The sequence below is a fragment of the Panthera leo genome, chromosome A1, assembly GCF_018350215.1.
Source record: "Panthera leo isolate Ple1 chromosome A1, P.leo_Ple1_pat1.1, whole genome shotgun sequence".
Lineage (NCBI taxonomy): Eukaryota > Metazoa > Chordata > Mammalia > Carnivora > Felidae > Panthera > Panthera leo.
The window spans coordinates 113,200,664-113,217,476 of NC_056679.1; the positions used below are offsets into that span (position 1 = coordinate 113,200,664).

Sequence of the window (16,813 nt, forward strand, 5' to 3'; positions counted from 1 at the left end):
AACCCCGCTGGGCTGAGCCACCAGGGCCAAGCCAGTCCACTGTGTGTTCTAACCCCAACGCCTGCCTGACGGCTGCAACCGTCATCGAAGCTTCTCTGCTGAAAAGTTCTGACCTTGAAAATCCTTGCCTTAAACACAGTCGGAACTTAGCGCTCCAGCCAAGGTCAAGGCCTACAGTACACGCAGCTACTGGAGAGTACCGAAACCCTCGCTGTGCTTCAACCCCCACCTGCCCTCTGTATCCCGGTTGCCCACCCCCCCCCCACCACCACCGCGGTGAAAGGTTTCTCTGAAGTGGGTTCCCATCACCAGTGGAAGTACTCTGATTGTGTGAGCTCAGAGCAGGGCGCAGGCGCCTGTGGTAGGACAGGCCGGCTCTACTGGCTGGCAACGCCATCAGGGATAAAGGCATTTTGGCATATTTCCCGGGAAATACTGGCACTTTGGTGGTGTTGGCTTGGTTGAGCCCATGGATCCCTCTGCTTTGGGGTATTTTTCTTGGCTTCCTGAAGCCTTAGACAGTGTGGTCTCTCCGCTCAATGACTCTGGCTGGGCTGTGGGCCAGGGTTAGGCCGGCTGCCCTGAAGGACAGGACCCCACTGTATCAGCACTGTGTCTGGAACCAAGAGGGCATGCTCATTTGGAAGAAATGTCCGCCCCCCTCCCCTGACTTGTGGGCTCCCCAGTCAGTCCCAGGACTTCAGGGGTGATGATGGTGGGAAAATTGGAAGGCTTGGCTGTGGGTCATTTCCTCTCCTCCTGTTTACCCCTCCTCCAAATCTCGTGGGAGAGCCTCCTCCGGGGCCATCCTCCCTGGCTGTGCTGTCAGGGGCCCACTGCTACCTGTACTCCCTCCCACTCCCCCAACCCCTGGGTTACCTCCCAGAGGCCGGACCAAGCTCACAGCTCGGTCCTCCACTGCCCCCCAGTGCTTGTATTAGTTCACTGCACCCTGACTGCGGAGCAAGCTCTTTATTTCCCTTAATTCCCTCAAACATGGTAGAAATTGCATTCCTACCATATTCCTAACCCTCTCCCTGGGGCTGTAAAGGACGTAGCACCTGCCCTAAAAAGAGTATAATCTCCCCCAAGAGGTGAAGGCATACCCACAAGGGAACAGTGAAACCAAATAGAGTAGCATTCGCTTTCAGTGAAAGTGATATTGTGATTTATAATAAGAAATATATATTAGGTCCTTGTCCACTGTTCCTGCCACAGAGCTCCTAAAAACCTTGGCATTGCTAAGTAATGAGAGTGATGATGGTGTCTTTCCTTAGGTTAATGAGGTGACTTTTGGCCTGCACCTGAGATTAAGGATCTCCAGCCTTGCCCTTTCCCCAGAAGTCTGTGGGTGGGACTGAGAGTTCCAAACCTCCAATCACAGGTTGCTTCTCCTGGCAACCAGGTGGAAGCCATCTCCATTGGTCATTGATGTAATCAATCGGGCCTATAGAATGAAACCGCCATAAAAACTGGGAGGTAGGTGGTGGGGAAAAGACAGGGTTTGGAGAGCTTCAGGGTGGGGAACGGGTGGAGATTCTGGAAGGGTGGCGCGCTCCCAGAGAGCGTGGAAGCTCCACCCTTCCCCACCCCGCCCCCCCCACCCACACACCTTGCCCTGTGCTTGTCCTCTACCTGACTGTTCCTGAGTTACACCCTTTTAACATAAACCAGGGATCTAGCAAATTAATTCAACTCAAGGAGGACGTCATTGGAACGTGTTATTTGTAGCCAGGCATTCTGAGCCACAGGTAAGGACCCGGGCCTGAGCCTGGCATCTGAGGTGGGAGAGCGGTGGTCTGATAGGACTGGGCTTTTCTCCTGTGGGATCTCATGCTCTCTCAGGGTGGATAGTGTCATAATTTTGTTGAATTGTAAACTACCCAGCTGGTGTCTGAGAATTGCTTGATGTTATGGAGGAACCCTGCTCCCCACTCCCCGCCCTCCCCCCTCCCCGCCCCCCCCCCCCCCCCAGACCACATGTTGGAATTAGAAATCCTTTTAGTCACTGTCACAAGTGCAATTTGCTAGAAAAGCCCTGGGTCACAGAAACGTGGTTTGGGAAGAGACAGGATGACAGGCTGGGGGATGAAGAACATTGGATTCCTGGATGGTCGTGGGATCACCTACAGTCTGGAGCATGAACTCCTGGACTCAGTTACTAAAAGTAAATGTTACCAGTGGAATTGAGAGAGGGAACCTGCTCCAGGGGAGGTGAGCCACTGGAAACGGAAGGAAATGCCAGACAACAAGAAGCTAAACATAACGATACTTTGCTTGCTGTTACAGTAGCTAAAACAAAAGCAAACAGAAGTGCTGAGTTGGGCCTTGAGGCCGAAACCAAGCCCAGATGGGGGCCTGGGTGAGTTTGGAAAGAAAAGAAAGCAGTCACTGTAGGAGGAGGGCAAAACCCAGAAACTAACGAAACCAGGGCTACAGTGTGAAGGAACTGTGTCATCTTGTGGGTCGGGGGCATTAGCTTCCTGAGGAACATCTGGTAAAATGGGTTGTGAGCGGAAGAGCTGTGTGAGAGGTTTTGATGGCTGCTTTGTGCGGGAGCATGTCGCGGCCGATAGAGGAACCCCAGCTCACAAGGAAACAATCATAGATGGCTACGTGTGATCCAGACATACAGGAGGCTGTTCTCTAGGGGACAGCGTGGGGTCTGTTTACTCTGTGAAGGGGGACTGTCCGTCTTCTCCTGTGAACGCCCCAGGTGTGGCAGCTGATACAGACTTCACATGTGAGCCAGGGGGGAGAGGCTTTAAGAATACTATGATGGTCACCTGCTAAATATGCCCGTGACTCAGCTCATGGGACATGCTGTGGCTAAGGGGGCCCCTTTCGCCGGGGAACCCCCATATAGCCTTTTGTTGGCAAGCCTAGGGACTATTCACAAAAACTGACTGCCAGTGGAGGGAAGGCCAGGCAGAGGAAAGGAGTCTTTGTCCTTTCAACCCCAGGAATCTCAAAACAGATGCGAGATGAGCCCGACAGCTGAGCATTGGGTAGAGTTGACTCCACAGGCTCAGGAGTGATAAGCATGAAGAGAGCCCTCAGAGATGCAGCCTTTCCGGTCCCTTACAATAGCTCATCTGTGGAGAAAGGGAGGCAACGACACGCGTGTGTCTCATCTGCCCTGGGGTCTTCGGGCCCCCTGGCTGTAAGTCCCGCGGTGACTTTGTGTGGGAGGCGTGTAAAATTGTCCGCGCTTCACACGTGGGAAAACTGAGGCTGGAAGAGGTCCCATTTGAGGTCACACAGTTGCTATGTGGCCAAGCCAAACTTCAGGCCCCTCTGAGATTCCACAACCGGCTGCCCCTGATAACACCCACGCCTGACCCTGCGCGTGTGCTCTTAATCTTCACAGTGCTCTCACATGATTAAAAAAAAATTTTTTTTTATGTTGATTCTTGGATGAGAGACACAGTGCATGGTGGGGGCAGAGTGAGAGGGAGACACAGAATCCGAAGCAGGTTCCAGGCTCCCGCACAGGGCTCGAATCCACAAACTGTGAGATCATGACCTGAGCCGAAGTCAGAGCTTAACCGATCAAGCCACCCAGGCGCCCCAATGATTTATTTAATGGAATCCTCATTCTGTCTGTTTGGTGAAGAAGAAAATAAAATCTCAGAGAAATGACATGCCCCATGACTCAGACCTTGTCTAGTGGGTGGCTGAGCTAAGATTCACAATTCAAACACACTTGATCCTGGAAACCTGGGAGCCTCTATGACACCACAAGTTTCTGTTTGGTGTCCCCACCAGCCATCGAGCTCTGAGGACTGAGAGTTTCCCTGGAAAAGCTCTTCTGCCTTCTTCCCACCCCAAGCTGGGTGTCACCTAAGCCCTGTCCCCATCTCTAAGCATCTGTCCTGTCATAGGCAGTCCTCACCCGTAGGTCCGTAGGTACTGTTACTGGTTTTATTATGCTGCCCTTGAGCATCTCACCTCCTTTACCGGGTTCTGTCAGGGGCACTGTAAGGAACCAATGTCCCTGTGATTTTAGCCAGAGCCCCTAGGCTTGTCTTGTTGAAAATCCACCCTGCCATTTCCCCTGCGAGCCTTTCTCTGGAAAAGGAAAACCCTGGGGCATTCTTCTGTCCATTAGAGGCCTTGCCCAGGAGAGAGAAACACCTAACAGCAACAGGAACAGTACAGAAGGGTAGGACACACATCCAGCGGCAGGGTGGCAGTGAGGTCCATTCCCTGAATGTGGCTTTCAGGGCAACTCCATGACAGAAACACAAGAGGCAACAACAAAGCTGGCATTCAAGGTGACACAGGATCAAAGCCAGGGTTCGTGTTAATTGGGATTTTACCTGCTAAGCCCTGGACATGCTTCACTCCATGTAAACATCAAAACAACCCAGTGGGGGCAGAATTTTCATACTCCCGTTGTGTAGATGAGAAAACAGAAGCTTGGTAAGCTTGGGTCATTTGCTCAAGAGTTCGTAAGCCCGTCAGTTCCCAACCACATTGACACAGTACCCCTAAACAGGGGCTCTCAGAATCACCCATCCAGAGTTTGCTGATTTAATTTTTTTTTAATGTTTATTTATTTGTGAGAGAGACAGAATGCAAGTGGGTTAGGGGCAGAGACAGGGAGACACAGAATCAGAAGCAGGCTCCAGGCTCCGAGCTGTCAGCACAGAGCCTGATGTGGGGCTCGAACCCACAAGCCGTGAGATCATGACCTGAGTCAAAGTCGGATGCTCAACCGACTGAGCCACCCAGGCGCCCACCAGAGTTTGCTGATTTAATAGGTCTAGGTGAGACCTGAGGATTTGCATTTATAACAAGTTCCCCAAGTGAGTTGGGAACTTGGACAACCACTGCTCCAGAGGCTAGATGGCTAATGAGTAGTCAGCTCAAAACCAACCCAAGGGCGTGGCAAAGGGGATTTGTTTGCTTTAACGTGTATCGTCTTGCGTTTGGGGTGCCCTGGGCTGGTGGTAGCAGCAGCTGATGCTGACCTTGATCGTTTCCCTCATGGCTGGCTCCTGTGGAGAAGGCAGGGAGGTGGGCTCTACACTGTTGAGCCTTAAAAGGGCCCAAACGGGACTCCAGTGGGCTGATCCACCAGAGTGACGGGCTTCAGGGGTTCTGCCTAATGGCAGGTGAGGGCTGGAGGCCAAACCAAGGCAGACGCAGCCAGCCGTGCCCTGGACCAGCGGTAGCCAAATGCTACTCCTCATTTTGTCCAATCCACAAAAATCTCAATTGTGCAGCCCTGGAGATTTGGTTTCCTTGTCTTAGGATCAAGAAGCAAACACACTTGCCCTGCCTGGTGCTCGTAGGGCATGCGGCCTTCTCCCCACCCCTGCCCCACACACAGCCTGGCAGGAGAGGGTGACACTTGGCAGGAGGGAGAAAAGGAAGGAGAAAGAAGCAGCAGCCCGGGGTGGTGAATGTGGGAGCTCAGAAGACCCCACCCCTTGTCCTCGGCCCTCCCGCTGTGTGTGGAGGCCTGGCCGAGGTTGAGTTGCAGGTGGTGGCAAGAGATTGAAATTCACAGGAAAGGAACAGTAACCATTCTTTCCTGTGGGGCCGATTGCCTGTGTTCTGCTTCCGGTCAAGCTGACCCTGGGCTCTTAATGTGAACAGAGAGCCCGAAAGCAGATACACTGTATCTGCCTGGGTTGTCCAGCTGGCGAACGTGTCTTCTAAGGATGCCACACTCCGCATCTTCATTAATGGAGCAGTGTGAAATCCCGGAGCAGGGCCGTTGTAGGAGCTCCGGCTAAACGCCTGTGTCGAAGAGTAATTGCTGTGTGACAGCCACGTGTTAACAGTTCTGGGGTTGCCTAAAGCTCAGGTGGAAGCCTGGCAGCCGGAGCCACGTTGGGTCGCAGGGCAACGTCCAGCCAGAAGACATAAATGGTTTTCAAAAAGAGGTTTTAGTATAAGAAACATGCCCTTGGATGGAGCCAGCTCTGTAGACTGGGAAGCAAAAGCCACAGTTCCATTTGTTTTATGCCCATCTGAGAGTCACAAAATTTTGTTTGTTTATTTATTTCAGAGTGAGCAGGGGAGGGGCAGAGAGAAAGAGGGGGAGAGAGAGAATCCCGAGCAGGCTCCGTGTTCTCAGTGCAGAGCCTGGCACGGGGCTTGTTCTCAGGAACCGTGAGATCATGACCTGAGCGGAAATCGTGAGGCAGACGCTTAACTGATAGAGCCACCAAGGCGCCCCTCACAAAATTTTTAAATCAAGGTCTAGACAAAAGCAAAACGAAACGAAGAAGAAGGAAAAGCAGAAGAAAAGAGGAAGAACTACACGTATAATTACAGAGTTTGCACCACCAACTGCTCGGATCGAGCAAAACATTTGATCTCCCAGATGAAGGGGAAACACTGGTGAACAAGGAGCAACAGAGTCACAGTTTTAAACTGACAGAAAGGGAAAGAGCGGTCAGGGCCCAGCAGGGAGAAGAGACATCCCCATTCACAGCAAGTCTTCCCTGTCTGGCCCTACTTGGGCCCAGGGGAAGAGCCCAGATTTCAGATTCCCAGGAGATAATGAACAGACACAAAGGTACTAGGAGTCTGATGCCCTAATTAGCTTCTTAGTCAGTGGCTTTTGGTCTTGGCTGACTATCAGAATTATCTGGGGATCATTTAAAAGTCTTGACCCCAGACCAATCAAATTAAAGTTGCTGCAAACCAGGCATCAAACAGTTTTATGAGTTCTTCAAGCTTTTTAGTGGGCAACCATGGCTGATAATCCCTGCTCTAAAATACTCTTGATGACTTTAAATTTCCTGGGTGATTGGCAGATTTTGATAACCTGTTTTATGCCCACTAGCCGTGAAGTCGATTAAGATCTGGCTCCAAGTCCTCCTCATTGCCTGTTTCTGTTATTCTGTATTTTTGTTTAATTGAACTGATTTCTCACAATGAGCTTGAACTGGAGTCAAGTAAGTAATTTATACTTAAAAAATGAGTGAATACAATTGTGCAAGTATTTTCCAGTTCTCCTGGCATGTAATGTCTTCTAAGAATACGCTGACCTCGTATCTGACTTTTTTAACCACACATGCCTTTGCAAAATAAACTTTGACCCTAAAATACACCAGCAAGCCAAACGTTTCTTCTCCAATTTTCAGTCAGTTTCTTGATTTTTATCTGTAGCCTCCAAAAAGAAAGAAAAAGAAACCTTTTTGGAAGACCTGCCACCTCTTCAAATAACTTCTTTTTCTCCCTTTGGGTACATGTGATAATGTGGCAATTCTGATTTTTTTTTTTTCCTAAGAAAAAATTATACCAGACAGACAGGTCTTAGATAATTTTTCCCCCTTTACCACCAATCTCTTGTCCTATTTTTTTTTTTTTTAAAGTTCTTTTAGAAGTGCCTATTCCAATCAAAGGAAGGCCATTTATTTCAAGATCTATAAATAGCTCTGGGTCTTTAAGATTCTTCTAGCACATTGTATTCTTCTCTCTGCAATCTTCATTTTCTTCCCAGTTTTCCCGTTCCTACACACCCTGAGAAATAATTCCCTGTGGGGAAAGCTATGACAAATGCACCAGAACAAAAGGGACCATGCCAAATGCCCAGAGGGGTCTTGATTACTTAGTGGCAAACAGCCAAGTGTCTTCCCGGCCCAGGTGTAGATTTCAGCACTGTAAGTTGCTATACGTTCCTAGGTAAGTATACATGTCACAGTTCTGGAGAAAACACTGCTGTTAGAAATGTTGCCAGTGGCCACGGCCATAAGCCAGTAGACAGACTATTCTATCTCTGCTTTCATCTCTGCCCTGAATTTCTAATGCATCTTAGGGATCTAAGATCTAACACATCTTGTTTATTGCTAGTGGAGAGAATCAAATTAGGTTTTTAAAAAAAAATCTCAATGGATTTATCTTATTTCTGTATTAATACTTTTTATCTTGATCTTGTAAACTATGTATATACTTCAGGGTGCCTGGGTGGCTCAGTAGGTGAAGCGTCTGACCCTTGGTTTCGGCTCAGGTCATGATCTCAGGCTCTTGCGATCGAGCCCGGAGTCAGGCTCTGGGCTGGGCGTGGAGCCTGCCTAAGAGTCTCTGTCTCTCTCTCCCCCTCGGCTGCTCACTTACTTACATACATACATACATACATACATACATACATACATACATAAATAAATAAAAATACATTTTTAAAAAAACATGCATACTTCACTATGACACCCTTAGCCATGCTTTCAAACTTTCAACCACCTAATCTTTTCAAAACTTAAGATGGTTTTATTATATTTTTAGTGTTAGTTTTTATTTATTGTTTTGGTTTGAATTCAAGTTAGTTAATATACTGTGTAGTCTTGGCTTCAGGAGTAGAACCCAGTGATTCATCTCGTACATGTGACACCCAGTGCTCATCCCAACAAGTGCCCTCATCAATGCCCATCACCCATTTAATGCAGCCCCCTCCCCCCACAGCCCCGTTTGTTCTCTGTATTTAAGAATCTCTTATTGTTTGCCTCCCTCTCTGTTTTTATCTCATTTTTCCTTCCCTTCCCCTATGTTCATCTGGAGTTCTCAAACTCCACATAGGAGTGAAATCATATTACATGTACCTTTCTCTGACTGACTTCTTTCACTTAGCATAATACCCTCTAGTTCCACCGATGTTGTTGGCAAATGACAAGATTTCATTCTTTTTGATTGCCGAGTGGTATTCCGTTGTATACACGTATATCCCACATCTTCTTTATCCATTCATCAGTTGATGGACATTTGGGCTCTTTCCATACTTTGGCTGTTGTTGATAGTGCTGCTATAAACATGGGGGTGCATGTGCCCCTTCAAGTCAGCATTTTTGTATCCTTTGAATAAATCCTAGTAGTGCAGTTGCTGGGTCCTAGGGTAGTTCTATTTTTAATTTTTTGAGGAACTCCATACGATTTTCCACAGTGGCTGCACCAGTTAGCATTCCCACCAACTATGCAAAAGGATTCCCCTTTCTAGACATCCTTGATAACCACCTGATCTTTAGGAGTAGATATTGACTGAGCAAAATATTTTGTTTTGGGGTTGAAATCCATGAATAATCTGGTAATATGTCTAAGAGAAAATTATCCTACAGGAATCATGTTCGTATCTCTATCTGACCCATCTTCTCTCCTTCCCAAGTCCAGGGTTCAGTGGTCCCATGGGAAAAGCCCTAGATTTGGGGGAATATTTGTATTTTGGTTTGTTCCATGCTCTTTCTAAAGGTGTATTACTTTTTCAAAGAGGATTAAGAGTTCATTGTTGGGAAATTTTGTTCTGATTGTGTATAATAGGGTAGGGTTATTTATTTACCTCACTGTCTACATGATGACTAAGCAGTCTGAAGGATGGAGAGAACACAGATATAAACAGGCTTGAGATTTATCAGCCATCTCTCAGCCAGAGTGTTGAACATGTCAGTCTACCTCAAGCCCCATGCTTGCATTCTAGAATTTTGTAACAGCATTTCTCAGGGAATTTGCAGTCTTCTGAATCCCCAATTCTGAGAAAAATTGATCAAGAAGTCAGGAAAATAGGAAATAAGTATTACAAATCTCCTTTGAGATGTAAAGCTTATCAAGTAACAGAGATGGTGATGGTTGAAAGAAGCCAGTGACTTCAAGCTTCAAGCAAGAGCAGAAGCTGACAAGGACAAAGGTTAAGGAGGACATTTCTGGGAACCCAGATGATCACCATCTAATCTGTTTCTCTTGTAGCTGTTGCCGTGTTTATAAGTGGTGTCCCTGGCTCTGTCTGCTGCTAATGGTGAGTCATCCCTACAAATGAAATGAGCATTAATATGCTTATGCACATAGTATGCTTTATACAAATCCGATGATGTTCCAAGAAATAATGAGTTTTACAAACAAATTAAGTTCTTAAATTGGCAATTTTGACATGTGATTCTGTGTAGCATCATTAATCTGGGTAGGAGATCTGAATGCTACATTATTGGAATACTATCTTATAACATTTGCTGGCATTTTTCCAGTGTTGGAATATTGCTACAAGCTACCGTTCTTTGTAAAGACATGAAATTTAAAATTTCCTATTCTTCTTACTTATTCTTAAGTACCCAACAGATTTTTTCAGATAACCATAAGAGTGATTAAGGAGTATAAAGAATGTTGGAAGTATTTTAAGAAAAACCTGTGATTTCAGACATTCCAAGATTTCCAATTTCCAATTCCAGAAATTCTAATTTCTTCTTTTCAAGTCCTGCAGATGTTCAGGAATTTGAAGACCCTGCTCTCAATTTTATCTCCTAAATTCCTTGTAGAGTCTGGTGCCTTATCTCTGCCCCTGACCCGAGCTGCCTTCCTGTTAGGGTTGGGCTGCTGGACCAGCGTTCTGGCAGATTCCCTTAAGTCCATTCTCTATACTGGAGCCAGAGAGACCTTAAACAGTAATACAGACCTGTTCATTTCATCCCTTCACACAAGGCATTTTAGTGGATGCCCACATGAAAAGGTACTTGATTAGTAATTGGGGGAATCAAAATTAAAACCCCAGTTAGAGTTCAGTACACACTTAACAGATAGGCAGGAAGGGTAAAGTCCCAGGTCAGTGAGGCAGGGACAACATCTGGTTTTGACCCGCCATTTTCTTTATAAGCTTAACATAATGCCAGACAATTAGTAGGTGCTCCATGCCCATTTGCAGATGGGTAACTGAATGAATAAATGAATGAGAATGACACATGCAGGAGGCTTCATGTCTGTACTACACCCAGGGCCCACACACCTTGGCAAAAGAGACGGTCCTGTGGGCGTTGTCCAAAGTGGTGTTTCTTCTGCAAGGCGGACAGTCAAGATCCCTCTCTTTTTCACCAATGCCTTGGCTCCTGTTATAGCAGTGAAATTGACCCTCGTGAGGCCAAATTTTCCCTTGTGGAACATGGAGAGACTGTACAACAGACCTGGCGCTTCTTCCTTCCTTCCTTCTGAAAAATTATTCAACTATGTCAAATTACATAACAATCTATTCAAACATCACCTAACAGTAGCAGTATCATTTCCTCCTGTTTTGCAGAATTGCAGTGGGACACAAGTGAGATAATGCACACAAAAGTGCTTCATAAAGCACAAAGCGTCATGCAACATTAACATCTGACATTATTAAATTGGCCGCCTCTACTTTAAAAGCACATCCCTGTCCTCCTAACTTTGTGTCATAGGCCCTGGGCTCAGCCTTCAGCCAACTTGAAGAGATCCTCTTTCTATCTGGGAACCCCTTCGTTCCTGGTTCTCTCTGCCATGGTTTGGGCACCCTATATTCTGGTACCTAGGTTACTTAATCAAGGTTCTCTTTATATCGGAGGGAAAATGTATTTTAGAATGAGACCCACCATGTTGTAAATTTTGACTTTGCAGCTTAGAATTTCCTTGACCCTTGACCAATTTCTTAACATTTCTGAACCTCGGTTTCTGCGTCTGTAAAATGGGAATGAAAATCTCTTCCTAACAAGGTTGTTTTGAGAATTGAATATAGCCCTATGCTCAAAGTAGCATTCTGACTATCTGGTTCATAATGAGTATAAGGTATATATGAGTTCCGTTCCATTTCCCTCTGAGTGATCTCAACTAATTGACAAGCTCATCTTCACTAATAAAAGAGGGCAAAAATCAGATTCTCTTGGGTTAGATGAAAGGTAGGAACATCAGGTTGGATAAAATAGTTATTAGTCCTTTAATAAAGCAGAGAGTTAGATATGTGGTCACATAAGCCCATCAGCCTCTCCCAATGACCACTGAACCTTTTGGGCAATGGAAGGATTGGAATACCCAAGAAAAGGAACTGACCAACTGAGCAGAGACTCTTGTCTAAAAGTATTTTCTGGGAACATGATGGTTTTCCAAGTCTCACAATCATGGCCAGCTAGAACTGGCTAATCCTAGCTTTGAGTGGACCACTTCAACACATTCTGGGAACCATGCCAACAATAATTGGATACCAGTTGGTCAACCCCAAATCACCTATTCCCTAAGCCTGGACCTTCAGTCTAAGGAATCAACATCTTGGACCAAGACTTGCAATAGGAGTGACCTTGTCGGAGGCTCACTGTGAGAGTTTGTGTAAGACCACCTCTCACTGGGTCCCAGTCTACTTACCTATACACTGAACAGTTGGGGCGTGCGCAGTCACAGGGCCCTCCCTAGTCTTGTGTCCTGTTGATCGATAGCGTAAGGCTCTGCCCATGGTAACTTATACCTCAGAATCAGAGAATACTTCCCTTGGTTTTAAATAAAAATCCTTCCTGCTTTCTTTGAAGTCTGTCCCTGTACTTCCTGTTCTTTGAATTGACAAGGAACGGTTTTTCACTGTTACCACTTTACAGAACCATCCTGCCTCTGTTTTCTGATTTCTTTCTGCACACTCACACGCAAGTTTCCAGCCTCGGCTCTGTGATCACCGGGGTGCCTGCTGCCAGCACAGCAGATGTGAGGTCATCCCCCAAATGCTTTTATCCTGTGCCCCGTCTCCATCGCTTTCACACAAACAAGTATTAGGTACACAATATGCAAGTTTGCTTTTCTCCGCTCTGACTCAATAAACGAGTGAACTTCTATGAACCAGAAGGTTCATAGTGAAGGTGGACTCTTCTGCTGTTGTAGTGCTAATCTTAGAGACTCGAGAGGCTTTGGCTGTAACATCCTCGCGTCGGAAATTTCCCAGGATAGTCCCAATTTCAAATATTACATCTTATTTCTAGTCAAGAGTTGTGAATTTCCATCCTGAAGATAGTCTTTGCAGAGAGGATTGAGAGCCGGAAAACGGTGATGCAATTGACCTATGTCAGAGATATAAGTGCTGAGGAAGATCCATGCCGGCTGGTCAGGGCAGGATCCTCCTAGGCAGGAAGAAAGTATGCAGGCTAGCAAGAGCCTTTTCTCACCATGCTATCATCCAACAAGGGGATGTGTGGTTTTTTTTGTTGTTTTTTTTTTTTGTTTTGTTTTCTTGGTGTGGTTTTCCTGCCCTCTAGTGTCTCAGGGTGTTAAGAACTTGTTGAACCTAAAAATGCGTTCTCACTCACCACCATCCATAGATTTTATAGGGTCATAGAACACAAACTATGAGAACTCAATGAAAAAAACATTAGAGATAATCTAGCACAGGGAGGATGAATCATTCATTCAGTCAGTGATAGCATAAGTTCATCTTCTTGTATAGTAATACTATAGTATTGTATAACATTAATTATATTCTTTGTTACTTAAATTACATTAATTTCTCTCTTGTCCCTGAGAACATAAAATTACATCTTTTTTGACTACAGAACCAGAATTTGTTATTTTTTTGTTTGCTTATTTATTTTTTTAATTAGAGTGTGCGCAAGCAGGGAAAGGAGGGAGAGGGAGAGGGACCATCTTAAGCAGACTCCGCATTCAGTGTGGAGCCGGATGCGGGGCTCAATCCCATGACCATGAGATGATGTTCTGAGCCAAAATCAAGAGTCAGACACTCAACTGACTGACCAACCCAGGCGCCCCTCCAGAGCCATAGTTCTTAATTCAAACTGTGTAGGAAAGACTACCAGCTCCTCATCATATACAACTCCATTCTGAGTACTTTGCAGAGTTTGGCATGTGTTAGGTGTCCAATCATTATTTGTTGAATTAATAAATGAATAAGTGGCAGAATATTTTGTCAAAATATTAATTGTGGTGTTTTTGTGATTCTCATTGTTGTACTCATTGTAAGCATTTTATTGAATGAGCATAATTTAGCAGGGTATGATCATGAAACAACTCTTTCCCAGCTACTGCCTTTTCAAACCTGCTTAGTGGGTAGTCGTTTTCCCCCCTACACATTGGTTAAATCAAGGGTAGGTCTCATCACTGTTGCGCTACTTTCAGATATAAAAACGACCTCTGGTCACTTTTAAACACAGTGATTTAATTTTCCAATCACTTGAAGGTGGATTCCTCCACTGTTGCGGTGCTAATCTTAGATATGGGGATAGGATAATAATGAGGTACCAATTAATCTGTCAATTTGGCAAAGATAAAAGCATATAGTAGTGAATTTCTGCCTCTGGAAATATCAAAGTAGGTTATTTCAGATTGATCCTTTTCCCACACTTAGAAAGGCTGAAAAAAAAATACTGGAAGAATAATGTGTCTGAAACTGTTAGAGAGTTAGAGAAACCATTAAAACTAGCAGATTCAAGGTTTCTGAGACATAGGAAGCCAGAGAGGGGTGCCCAGAATTTGCAAAGCTCACTGCCCTCCCCCCACCAAAAAATTTGGAGATTGGAAATTTGTGACAAAGACTGAAAGATGAGCAGATAGCAGCAGAAGAGAGGGTAAGAGCCTGAGCAGGGATTTTATCAGTCTCCTGCAATTGAGGGAAAATTGGATTTCAGAGCTTGCTGAGGGGTGGGGGGCTGGCTGGTAAATATCCCAGAGTTTCCATTTTGACCCCCTCCCCCAAAGATTTCATACTGGATTAGGCCTCCCTTCACAAAGGATGAAGTTCAATCCATAACTGCATTAAAGTGAACTGCCCCAGCTCACTGCCTGCCAGAAATAATAAGGAATCCTCTCTGGAGGAGCATACATCCTCCAGAGCCTCAAATGATATCTACGCTGTCTAAATACAAGCCTCATGGTCAAAATTAATCAGACATAAAAGAATATAAAATAGGACCAAAAAAGAAAAAAGTCAACCAGACAATAGAAACAGACCGATGGGAGATCCAGATAGGGGAGTTATCAGATGGGGATTTTAGCAGGGCCATGATTCAGAGATAAAAAACAAATGGAGATTTAGAGTAAATAACTATAAAACATAAAAAGAATATAATAGAAATTCTAGAACTTAAAATAACTGAAATAAGGATTTGATAAAGTTAAACAGAGAGTTAATAAAGCAGAATAAAGATCAGAAGAAGATACCAAGACTGAAGCAGAGAAAGACAATAATAATGCTAGACAGAGGAAAGAGCACAGGAAACATATCATTTGAGTCCCAGAAACTGAGATGGGAAAGAATGGATCAGAGGCAGTATTTGAAAGTCACTGAGAATTTTCCAAAACTGATGGAAGAAACCAAACCACATATCCCACCCAGAAGCTCTCCACACACAAAGTAAGGTAAATACAAAGAAAATCACTACCTAAGTACATCATAATAAAACTCATTTTAAAAATCAAAGGAAAAGGGTCTGGACAAGTGTCCAGAAAAAAAAAGGAAGGACAAATGAATTGTGATATATTCACACTATGGAATGTTATACAGCATAGGGATAAGCAGTTTAAAATTAGTTGCAAGAACATTAAAAAAATCTCTATGAATAATATTGAGTAAAATAAGCCAGGCATAAAAAAGCATATGTATTAAGTCCATAAAAATCATGAAGTTAAAAAAAAGAAAATCAGCATGGATTTACAGTGAATGAAATCAGCAATGGTTAACTGTAGGAGAGATAATAGTGACTGGAAGATGAGAAGTAAAATGTGGTTAAATCTAAAAATGGTTGCATTAATCAATAATAATATGGTTTTATGAGATTTAAATATGTTTGAGTATGCACACACACACATATCCACATATATGTGTTAAGATACAGTATTTTATTTTTATATGTATTATAGAAAAATATTCTAAAACTATATATTAAAATAACAACAATATCCAATAGGCAGGACAGTTAAAATGGAGTTAAAATTCTCTAATTACTTTGCATTATCCAGGAAGTATAAAAAATACCACTTTAGGGGCACCTGGGTGGCTCACTCAGTTGAGCGTCTGACCCTTAATTTAGGCTCAGGTTATGATCTTGCAGTTCGTGGAATAGAGATCATGTTGGGCTCTGTGCTGGCAGTGTGGGGTCTGCTTGGGAGTCTCTCTCTCCCTCTCTCTTTCTGCCCCTCCCCTGCTCATGCTCTCTTTCTCTCTCAAATAAATAAACATTAAAAAAATACCACTTTATAAGTAAATATTATGCTATATTTTAATATTTAGGACGATAAGTAGAAGGATAGCAAAAGCATATGTAACTAACAAGCAAATACAGGAGAAAAAATAAGATAAAAAATAGGTATCTCCAAAAGAAATGAGGATTAGAAAACAAGAGTATAGAATAGATGGGATAAATACAAACTCATAGAAAGATAGTAGATTTAAGCCCAAATGTGTCAGCAATGACATGATGTGTAAACTCAACATCCCAATTAAATGACGAAGATTGTCAGACAGGGGAGAAATTTTTCAAAAGCTGTTTGCTGCTCACAAAAGACACACTATAATATTCAAGGATAAAGAAAGATTAAAGTAAGATGATGAAAACAGACAGGCCACGTAAACATTTTTGCTATGGTCTGAATATTTGTGTCCTGCTGAAATTGATGTGTTGAAACCGTAACACCCAAGGATCATGGTGTCAGGAGGTGGGGCCTCTGGGAGGTGATAGGTGGAAGGGTGGAGCCCTCATGAATGAGATTAGTGCCCTTCTAAATAAGGCTCCAGAGAACTCCCACCACATAAGGACATAGCAAGATGTCTGTCACCTGGAGGAGGGCCCTCACTCAAGCCCTCAGGAGCTCTGATCTCAGACTTTCGGCCTCCAGCACTGTGAGCACTAAAATTCTGCCGTTGATAAGCTGCACAGTCTACAGAAACACTACAGATGGTTACCTGACTTGCTCAAAGGCACACATCTAATGATCAGGGTCGCATCAGAATGTGCATGTTTTCTGACACCAAACTCGTTTTCTCTTTCCATTGGCTCATCTTTCAGTGGTCTTACTGCCTACTCCATGTCAGTAAAGGGGGGTTTTGTAGGTGGAAAGGCTGGACCTGATGTGCCTGGTCTGAGCGTCCTGTGACACTCCCG

The 16,813-nt window shown here is 44.5% G+C and overlaps 1 long non-coding RNA gene across 1 annotated transcript in view; it reads left to right on the plus strand.

Annotated features, from left to right (window-relative positions):
- The first annotated feature begins 1,626 nt into the window (after positions 1–1,626).
- LOC122218035 overlaps positions 1,627–16,813 on the plus strand; it is a 182,341-nt gene continuing 167,154 nt past the window's right edge. The window contains exons 1-2 of the long non-coding RNA XR_006201808.1: positions 1,627–1,751; positions 9,690–9,738. This is a non-coding gene — a long non-coding RNA (uncharacterized LOC122218035). The remainder of the gene's footprint in view (positions 1,752–9,689; positions 9,739–16,813) is intronic.